Source organism: Ascaphus truei, chromosome 13, assembly GCF_040206685.1.
Source record: "Ascaphus truei isolate aAscTru1 chromosome 13, aAscTru1.hap1, whole genome shotgun sequence".
Lineage (NCBI taxonomy): Eukaryota > Metazoa > Chordata > Amphibia > Anura > Ascaphidae > Ascaphus > Ascaphus truei.
This window is the reverse complement of record NC_134495.1, coordinates 43,757,419-43,768,255: the sequence shown is the minus strand read 5'-3', so window position 1 is coordinate 43,768,255 and position 10,837 is coordinate 43,757,419. Positions and strand designations below refer to the sequence as shown.

The 10,837-nt window shown below is 42.5% G+C and overlaps 1 long non-coding RNA gene across 1 annotated transcript in view; it reads right to left on the bottom strand.

Moving 5' to 3' along the window:
• Positions 1–1,510: 1,510 nt before the first annotated feature.
• LOC142465309 (uncharacterized) overlaps positions 1,511–10,837 on the bottom strand; it is a 34,762-nt gene continuing 25,435 nt past the window's right edge. The window contains exon 2 of the long non-coding RNA XR_012787843.1: positions 1,511–1,937. This is a non-coding gene — a long non-coding RNA (uncharacterized LOC142465309). The remainder of the gene's footprint in view (positions 1,938–10,837) is intronic.

The window sequence follows — 10,837 nt, the reverse complement described above, 5'->3', positions numbered from 1 at the left end:
TGTAATATTCAGGTCATTTTAAAATTGTAAAACATACTTAACACCTACAAGCTCAAATTGAACCCCCAAAATACCCACAACATATATATAAGCATATAAGTTTCACAGAGGAGCGCTACTGAGCATGGCAATATATATTTAAAACCAGAGACATAACATAAAACATAGACTAAGCTGTTTTGGAGGGTGGCAACCTCCTATCCAATTGAAGCTCACTCCCTCCCACATTTAAATGGTTAAAAGCTCACTCCATGGCATCTCCAACTATCAGGGGAACTTGCCTGCATGCAGTGTGATTGTGACAAATCTATTATAGAGTGCTTTTCCTGGTAATGTACAGGTTAATAAAAGCTTCATTCAGCTTTAGAACTTTTGCAACTTATATTGACAGATTTATTATAAATCATTCTTCCTGGTAATGCACAGGTTATTAAGAATTTATATTAGTGTAGGGACCCTTGAAACGTGGTCTGCCGTGAAGTTTGGCTCAAGGGCTTACAACAATTTGGCCAAAATGTTAAACTAAAAGACCATTTTATTTATTAGTTATTTATACATGTATATTTAGGCACTGTACCGTATATAAGTGTTTCTGGATGTGCACTGAGCTTTGTCTGTGTTTTATGTTATGTCTCTGGTTTTAAACATTTTAAAATTGTACTTAATACAGAAGAATTTACAGTACAATGCATATTATCTCAGACGCGCTATTAGAGAGGGTTGGGGCTCCTTACAATGCATCTGATCTCAGAAGCGCTATTAGAGAGGATTGGGGTTCCTCACACTTCATCTGATCTCAGACGAACTATTAGATAGGGTTGGGGTATATTACAATGCATCTCATCTTAGACTCGTTGTTAGAGAGGGTTGGGGTCCCTCAGAATTTCACATACTGTATGGTTCCTTAACCAAAAAAAGGTTGGAAACCACTACTCTACAGTAATACAAAGGCCCCAAAAAAGACAAAGCCACAAAACGAGGGCAGAATCTGCCACTTGATTTACAGATATAGCTGACCTGAGTGCTCCTATAGATACCTCAATATACCAGACGTCTCAGAATACCACACCATAATATTACCACAAAATACCACAGTAGGAACAGGCAATTTTTATGTTTTTATTTTTATTTTTAAAGATCCAGTTCCGAAAGCTATGGTACATCTATATTTGTCATTGTGTTCATAGGTGGACATGAAAGCAGGTGATGGACTGCACAAGTTTTATATGTCAGTTGCCACTTTGTGTTGAAAACTACCTAGAAATAGTTTTCTGTCTGTGTTACATCCCAACACATCATATATGTAAATGTGCATATAAGGGGGGACTCCATTTTGATTGCTGGATAACCATTTTTCTATAACTATTCTGTACTAACGTTTAAGTCTCAGGAACTAGTCACATGCCATATGCCATACGCAATTGTGCTGTGCAGGCAGGTCTGAGAATGTGACTTGACCTGTCACCTACTTATCTTTAGCTGAACTGTGTTTGTTCAGACTTATTCAGACTTATTTTGCCCTGTAGAAAACAGGAACTTGTCTTCAGCCATACTGGGCATAAGTTACACAACAATGCATTTCACAACATACTGCCATTTCCTTAACGGCCTCCTAACTCGGTATTGAGCCCCTTTCTCAGACCATAAACTGTCTAACTGTCATTTTGCTGAGATAGACAGACTGTGAAGTAAAAGGGGAAGTATGTTCTCATATCTTTGTTTTTTCTATGCTCAAGTTTGCTATATAAACTGGCTGTAGACCTTCAATAAATGAGAGAACAGTTTTTGATAAAGCTTCACTGGTTGTCTGAATCAATTACTGTCTTCTCCCGAGCTCGTCCGCCATTTTGTTTTCCCAGGTCATCAGCGCTATAAGAGTGTGGTAAATCCTGCGGAGGTTGGAGTCGTCCAGAGTTGGCAGACGGTGTATTTTCACGCTAAGACGTTGGAGAATACAAAGGGCACAATTTTCAATATATGTATATGTATATATGTATATAGATATATATATATATATATATAAAAAAAATATATATATATATATATATATTAAACCCCATATATTGAGCTAAAATGTACGGGTGCTCTGGTGTTTCAACACACAGCAATGCTATGAATAGAAGGCAATCATGGAGCTTGCTTAAAAATGTATTTAAATATTGAAACTTCTGACCACTATTGATCAGAGTAGTGGTCTGTAACATTGATAATCAAATAAATGTGTTTTCCCAGCAAGCCATTATCCGTGTTAGTGCTTGCTATTCATAACAAAACAAAGACCACCAAAAACTTTATTCAAAACCAGAACCAAAACCCCAAATATTTTAAAGGCAAAATAAAAATACCAAGCCAAGTGAGCATCTCTATGTATTTCATATGTATTTGATATCAAGAATATCTTTTAGCAGGTCTGTTAAAGCAGTCCTAACCCCCCAAAGTCAGGCTTTCAGGATATCCCAGCTTCAGCGGAGGTGGCTCAATCAGTCCCTGCTTCAGCACAGCTCGCTCAATCAGTCCCTGCTTCAGCACAGGTGACTCAATCAGAGGCTGATTGAGTGATTGTGCCACCTGTGCTAAAGCTGGAATATCCTGAAAAGTTGACCTATTGTGGGGGGTTTGATGACTGGAGTTGAGTCCCGTGTGTTAAAGAAATGTGCCTTGAATGTGCTTTTCAGGCCCTTCACTTTTACCTTTCTTCCTTACAGATCAGTTTTTAAATTCCTCTGCTGTGAACCCTCCACCGACCTGCAGTGCTCCTGCAGTCACCACTGCTTACCTTTCATGGAGCAACAGCTCCCACCCAGTAGGGAGGAATACAGAAGTCTACAGACATGGGGCCCAAGGCATGATTTTGCAACAAGGGTCTGCAGGAACACCAATGTATCTACAGCAGATCCCACAGGCAACACGCGCTTACCCTCGTGTATCGGACATGAACGGAGGATTCTACCACACAACTACAGGAGGATACACAGGATTTGCAGGACAGGTTACGGGAGAAGCCACAACGCAGCCTGTTACTTTCCATCCCAACACACATTTGGAAAGACGTGCTACAATAGGGCCTTGTATAATGGCCACCCAGTATGCACAACTTCAGCAGCCAACATTCATACCCCTTAGAGGAATGCACATTCAGGATAGGACATACCACCCAGTTCCTGGCCAATAAGCTCCAACTGGTGGCAACACAGCACAGATTGGCTCCTTCTTACAGACACCCACTGGGCTGCCAATAACCTCCCCCAGGGGGAAAAGCCCAAGACCGTCCTATCCACTGGCTCATTATTCGGCAGCCCCTGATCCCCAAGCAACCAGGATAGCCGAAAACGTAAAAGTAGGAGGAGTGTCAGGTGGGTAAGGCAAACCAGGTTCAGGTGGGGGAGCACAAGGGGCAAAAAAGGAGAGATCTAGATGCCCAAATCATAGCATTTCCCCCAGTTCTTGCTATTGCAGCTAAACGTTTGTGGATGTTCCTTAAGTTGAATGCCGCTTTGTTCATAAATTGATAATATGCAAAACTGAGTATCTACTGTAGTGTATTGGTTTTCCCATTGGCAAATAACACACAGGGACTTGTGAAACTCTTGTTGGCCTTTTATCATAATCTGCCCTCTTTATCACTAATGATATCCCCACCAATAAAACCTACTTCTCTTCGTCTTCATCACTCCACCATCATTATTGTGATAAAACATGGATATCTCTCATAATTTTGCATTGTGTACAGTAGTTCTTTGCACTGATTTCCATGTGTAATTAGCTTCATTCCCTTTCCCCACTGCATTGTGTTGCAGACCTTACAAGGTGAGATATGGAGAATCTTTACTAATCATTGTTCAAAATCTTCTCCTTGACCGATACCATTACCTGTTATAAAGATCTTTAATTACGATCATTCGCCACTGTAGTGTTACAAATATATAGAACTCTACAGTATGTAGTCCTCGCCAATACTGAAGGGATTAAGCATGTGTTTGCTTTTCTTCCTTTGTGTTATTATGTACAATGTGTTGGTATTTATGATAATTGATTATTTCTCCTTTTTGATTTTGTTACAGTGTGTAAGACTTCGCTTGGAGCCCAACATATTTCCCAGGCCAGTTTAATTACACAAGGAGCAGTTCAGCTTGCTGCTAATGAAAAAAGTGAACCACCTCTAATGTACCCAACTCAACCAGCTCGGAAGCTGAGCCACCTCCCAAAGTTACATATTGATGTGCAAAGCAACAAAGAGTTATATGTGCCAGTGTGGAAAAGGGGTGGGTTAAAAGATATGGAGAAGAGATCTTCAGAGGTGAAGGCCCCCTCACATATGGCTCAGAAGATTCGTAATAACGTGCTGACTTCAGTGAAGACTAAGTGTCCGTCAAAGTCTGAGGGGGTACCAAAGTGCTCCACAGTGGAAACAAAGAAGAAAAAGATCCTTTCTTCAGCTGCAAAGGATCAAGTCCCTCAAACTGCACTGCAAAAGAAGGTAAAACCAATGTCAAAGCCAGTAAATCATTCTTCTGCTCCTATACCAGGGAAGTCACCCCATGGCCCACAATCTGGTGACGAGGCTGTTCTGTTAAAAAAGATGAAACGTGTTTGTCTCTCAGGTGCCCACATTTACAATAAGGTATCTGAAAAGATGCTGCAAAGCCGTGAAGGTACAATGGATGCAAAGACACCTGCTGTTACTCATATTAATCCTAAACTGAAGAAAACTCAGGAGATCGGGATCAAACGTAAAGATGCAAAGACTCCTGCAGTTACTCATAGTCCTGAGCGGAAGACACCTCAGGAGATGGGGATCAAACGTAAATATGCAAAGTCTCCTGCAGTTACTCATAGTCCTGAGCGGAAGACACCTCAGGAGATGGGGATCAAACGTAAATATGCAAAAACTCCTGCAGTTACTCATAGTCCTGAGCGGAAGACACCTCAGGAGATGGGGATCAAACTTAAAAATGCAAAGACTCCTGCAGTTACTCATTGTCCTGAGCGGAAGACACCTCAGAAGATCGGGATCAAACGTAAATATGCAAAGTCTCCTGCAGTTACTCATAGTCCTGAGCGAAAGACACCTCAAGAGATGGGGATCAAACGTAAACAGAACAGCAATATCAAGCAGCTAGTGAAGAAAACAAAGAACCAGACCAGCGTTTTCAGTTTTGAGCAAGCGCTGGCTTGTGGTACTGATAATAACCCCAAAGCTCTCAAAAGAAAAAGTGCTAATCAGCCTGGAGTGAATTCAGAAGTCCTTGGGAAGGGCAAGAAGTCATTGGAACCTTCTGAACAAGGAAAGCTGAAAGCCCATCACAGCAACCTCAGCCTCCAAATGATTAACTCTGTTCAAGTATTTAAAAAAGCAGGTCCCACAGGTCCAGGGGCACCCACAGGATCCATTACACTTGGAAATAAGCTTGGACCAATGCAAGGACGCCAAAGCCAGACTTCTGCTTCTCATGTTCAGTGGTCTCTTACTGATGCGATTAAAAGGTTCATGGCCAAAAAACAGGACAGTATTTCTGGAATTAAAGGAGTCGGTATTAATGCCAGGCCTAGGCTATTTAAAATACATGAGTACACAAGACCTGACATTAAAACCAGTGAAATCAAGCAACATGGGGAAAACAAAGCTTCAGTTATAGAGAATCCCAAACACTTCCCAGTCATATCCATAGAACAGGAAGCTGCAGTAAGATGCATTGAAAAGGTCAGCCAAACCACTATCCCCATTCCAGCTCCTGGCATTAAAACCAGTGAAATCAAACAACGTGGAGAAAACAAAGCTTCAGTTATAGAGAATCCCAAACACTTCCCAGTGATATCCATAGAACGGAAAGCTGCAGTGACATGCATTAAAAAGGTCAGCCAAACCACTATCCCCATTCAAGCTCCTTTCAACCAGAAGCACTAGCTTTCTAACCTGCAGCTTCCTATCAATGTACCCAGCAGAGTGGACAACTTCACTCCATCCTTCTGTCAACAGCCTCTCCAAGAGCTTGAGTTCTCCATACCTATTCTACCAGAACAGAGAGAGGAGAGAGAGGCTATGAAAAGGAAAGCACAACTGGAGAGGGAGTAAGCCTGTAAACATACCTCCAATGGGGGGCTACAGTGCTTTGTTCAGAGGCAGGAGGATCATAACATCTCTAAACGTTACGGATACCCACCATCCAGACTTATTTCCCCCATGAGCTACTTAGGCCCTAAAAAACAAAACAAAAAAAAAAAACCCTGACTAATCTGTAACTGATGCCAAGCTCTGTGACTATATGTAAATAAGATTTATATTTATAAGTCAGTTTGTAACATATTTTACTAAGAATATATTTAAAACTCTTCAATAAAATGTATCTATTTTTAATTGAACTCTTTATTTACTAAAGAAATTATTTACAAATGCCAAGGGTTATTGAAATTCTGCAAATTAACTTTAGATTACCCTCTTGATGATACGAGAGAGAGAGAGAGAGAGAGAGAGAGAGAGAGAGAGAGAGAGAGAGAGAGAGAGAGAGAGAGAGAGAGAGAGAGAGAGAGAGAGAGAGAGAGAGATAAGTAAGTCAGACCCCACATATGAGAGAGAAACAGATAAATATTTAACTATATGCTTTGTCATGTTGGATGTTGTATGTATGTATGTACTGTATGTCTTTATTTATATAGCGCCATTTATGTAGAAAGCGCTTCACTGCAGTAATACACGTGACAATCATATAAATAATACAAATAACAGATCATGGGAATAAGTGCTTCAGACATAAAAGTAACATTTAGGAAAAGGAGTCCCTGCTCTGAAGAGCTTACAATCTAATTGGTAGGTAGAACATACAGAGACAGTAGGAGGGCGTTCTGGTAAGTGCGTCTGCAATGGGCCAAGCTTTATGTATGCGGTCTATAGTATCAGCCACAGAGCTACTCACATGCTTCTTTAAGCAGATGTGTTAGAATGTGGGTCTTAAAGGTGGATAGAGAAGGTGCTAGTCGGGTATTGATGGGAAGGGCATTCCAGAGGTGAGGGGCAGTCAGTGAGAAAGGTTTAAGGCGAGAGAGGGCTTTAGATACAAAAGGGGTAGATAGAAGACATCATTGGGCGGATCGCAAGAGTCGGGATGGTGCATAGCGAGAAATTAGAGCTGAGCTGTAAGGAGGGGCAGAAGAGTGTAAAGCTTTAAAAGTGAGGAGGAGAATTGAGTGTGAGATACGGGATTTGATAGGAAGCCAGGAGAGGGATTTCAGCAGGGGAGACGCTGAGACAGATTTAGGAAAGAGTAGAGTGATTCTGGCAGCAGCGTTTAGGATAGATTGTAGGGGAGACAGGTGAGAGGCAGTAAGACCGGACAGCAGAAGGTTCCAGTATTTGAGATGGTAGAGAATGAGGGTCTGTGTCAGAGTTTTATCTGTCGAGCAACAGTGGAAGGGCATATCTTTGTAATATTGCGGAGGAAAAAACGACAGGTTTAGCTACCTTTTGAATGTGAGAGAGGAGTCTGTGACCCCCAGGGCAGCGTGCTTGGGCTACTGCATGTATAGTAGTTCTTCCAACAGTAATGTGGAAGGTGGTAGTAGGGCCAGGTTTGGCATGAAATATAAGGAGTTCTGTTTTTGACATGTTAAATTTAAGTCGGCGGAGGATCATGTTGCATTGGGCTTCTCTTCCTTGTGTTTATACTGTACAATGTCACATACCCAGTAGCACTCCTTAAGACAAATATATATGGTGAGGTGGGTCTGGGGTTGAGTTTACATGGGTTTGTGTGCGCAGATTTAAATTGTTTGGAGGTCTGTGACTCCTCCCCGTTTCCAAACTTACTCTGCCCACCTTTAAAGCAGAAGTCCAAGCTGTCGTTTAAAAAAAAAAAATTCCTTTGATATGTGCATCAATACAATCCACACATTGATAAGTAATTAGCTAAGTTGCGATTGATCGGTGAAGATTCGGCTAGGGGGTTCACTAAATGGTTGCCAGTGCAGCAGAAGAGGACCAAAAATGCAAAGTTCTCTGGGGTGATCATGTGACCAGGCAGTCACTGGATACAATTGAGTTTTGCACAGCTAGGGAGAGGGCAGTGTTCAAAAAAAGGGGGGGGGGGGGTTGCCAGAGCCTGTTTCAAAAGAGGAAAGGGATGTGACTTTGTAAATGGTTGCTATAGAAACAAAAAATGATTGTTACATTATGATACATTAAAATTTTAATTCAGAGTTGTTTTAAAAAAAAGTACTACTATTAGTAGCATTATACTAAAAAATAATACAGATGCACAGTAATACCCTCTATAGATATACCAAGAATTGTTAAGTGTGAGTGTGTGTGTGTGAGTTTATGACATGTGGAAGGAAGGTGGAGGGGTGAGAGTCATGGCGAGGGGAGGGGGCTGAAGGAGAGACATGGCGAGGGGAGGGGGTTGAAAGAGACATGGCGAGGGGAGGAGGGTGAAAGAGAGACATAGGGAGGGGGGTGAAATAGAGACATGGGAATGGGTTTAAAAGAGAGACATGGGGAGGGGTCAAAGAGACATGGGGAGCAGGTGAAAGAGACATGGGGAGTGGGTGAAAGAGTCATGGGGAGCGGCGGTGAAGGACATGGAAGCAGGGGTAAAGAGACATGGGGAGCAGGGGTGAAGAGACATGGGAGCAGGGGTGAAGAGACATGGGGAGAGGGGTTGAAAGAGACATTGGGAGGGGAGGGTGAAAGAGACATGGGGAGGTGATCGAGAGACATTTAGAGGGGGGGTGATAGAGACATTTGGAGGGGGGGATGATAGAGAAACACGGGGAGGGGGTGCAAGAGACATAGAGAGGGGGGTGAAAGAGAGCCATGGGGTGGGGCGTGAAAAAGAGACATGGGGAAAGGGGTGAAAGAGACATGGGGAGGGAGGCGATAGAGAGACATGAGGAGGGAGGCGATAGAGAGACATGGGGGGATGAAAGGAACATGGGGAGGGGGGGTGAAAGAAAGACATGGGGGGAGTGAAAGAAAGCCATGGGGAGGGTGGGTCCATGATCCTCAGTTGCTTGAAGAGTAGGCCTGGGTGAGTGGTTTTTTCTTCTTCACAGGTCTGGGAGATGTTGATCGGACGGCTTCATAGGGTCAAATAAGACATGACAGACCTTATATAAGGCCTGTGACATCACATTTGACTGACAAATGATATATCCACCAATCTAATTGGTGGATGTACCATGTGATGGCTTCCATTTTATTTTTTGGCAGAAATGGCATCATCTTAAGTGATTGGATAATAAAGGAACTATTGGATCTCAATATAAATGTAGAAAATATGCAGGGCCAAAGCTATGACAATGCTGCAAATATGCGGGGAAAGCATAATGGAGTTCAAAGACATGTTGAACATGAACCCACGTGCGTTTTATGTACCATGTAGTTCTCATTATTTGAACCTAGTGGCTAACAACACTGCCAAACCCAATATAGGTGCCATTTAATTTTTGGGCTTAATTCAAACGTTGTATAATTTCTTCCCCAGGTCCACCAACAGATAGATCATTCTTTTAAAATCCTTACGCAATTTAACACTAAAGAGAGTTTGTGAAACACGTTGGGAGTCTCGTATTGATGCAGTTAGACCAATTTGATACCATCTGGGAGCGCTCTATGTTGCGTTAGTGTATATTAAAGAAGATGTGACATTTAAAAGTGAACTTCATGGCCCCCAGAGTAGAGCTGTTGCGTACACTCTCGCAAAATGTATTTGTGACTATAAATTCATATGTTGTGTAATATTTTGGTATGACATATTAAGTACAATCAATCCAGTGAGCAAGCAGTCTATAAACTATGACAAAAACAAGTCCAAAGACCAAATTTGGGGCTCCAAAAAACAATCCCAACAGTAGATTTGGGGCCCTGTTTGTTTAAATGAAAAACACTACAGTAATGTCCAATCCTTTGTCTCATAAATAGAAAGGTATCCTTACCAACTCCACTTATAAATGGTGTAAATGATCAGTCTAGGGGTTTACAGTATATACATGTAGAAAAGATGGCGCCGTAAATGTTCACATGGAATGGCACCTAGTTAACTTTTTAAATCAATAACTGTAGACTTGCTAGTCGGCCAATATCATAGACTCTATCCTCAATAATAACAAAGTGGAGACTCACGGTTATCAAAGGGTGCATCAGTTCAATCCTGCTCCTGTGGGTTGCTGCAGGGCACCTTTTGGTGTGTTGTTCGCGAGGTAGATTGTACAAAGTGAAAAATGTGCGATGCACAACCGGAATGAAAAAATAAATGAACTGGAGAGAGGGTACAGTAACTACACAATTTGCTTTTAATAACTCATCTAATCAAATGAACGGCAACAAAACGCGCGCACACACGGAGGTTTTCAAACATCTCTATGGAGCTTGGTCCCACCCCCCGTTCGCGTCACGTGTCACTCACGCGCGGCGCGCTCACTGGACGATCATGCACCACTCCCCAGCTGCGACACAACACCCGTAACAATGCCCACCTGTCTCCTGTGCTCTGCGTCCAATCACAGCTCCCGCGGGGGCAACACCTCCTTTCCGCCTCTCACTCTCATTGCTCCAGTCCTCCTATTTAATCTCTGCTTGCTCAGTTACACATTGCTGAGCATAGACCATAGTAGCCTTGTGTTCCTACATTCCTGCTTTGCCTTGCCTTGTGCCTTGCCTCTCTTGCTTTCAGTTTGACCTCATGTGTACCGACCCGGCTAGACTCATGGACGCTCTCTGTATAACGACCCCAGCTTGCCCTCGACTACCTGCATCTCTCCATCCCTGACCACAGATATAGGACATTCTTTTAACCCACCAGCTCCAACCCTCGACCTCGGCACAACGGACATCTACCATTACTGG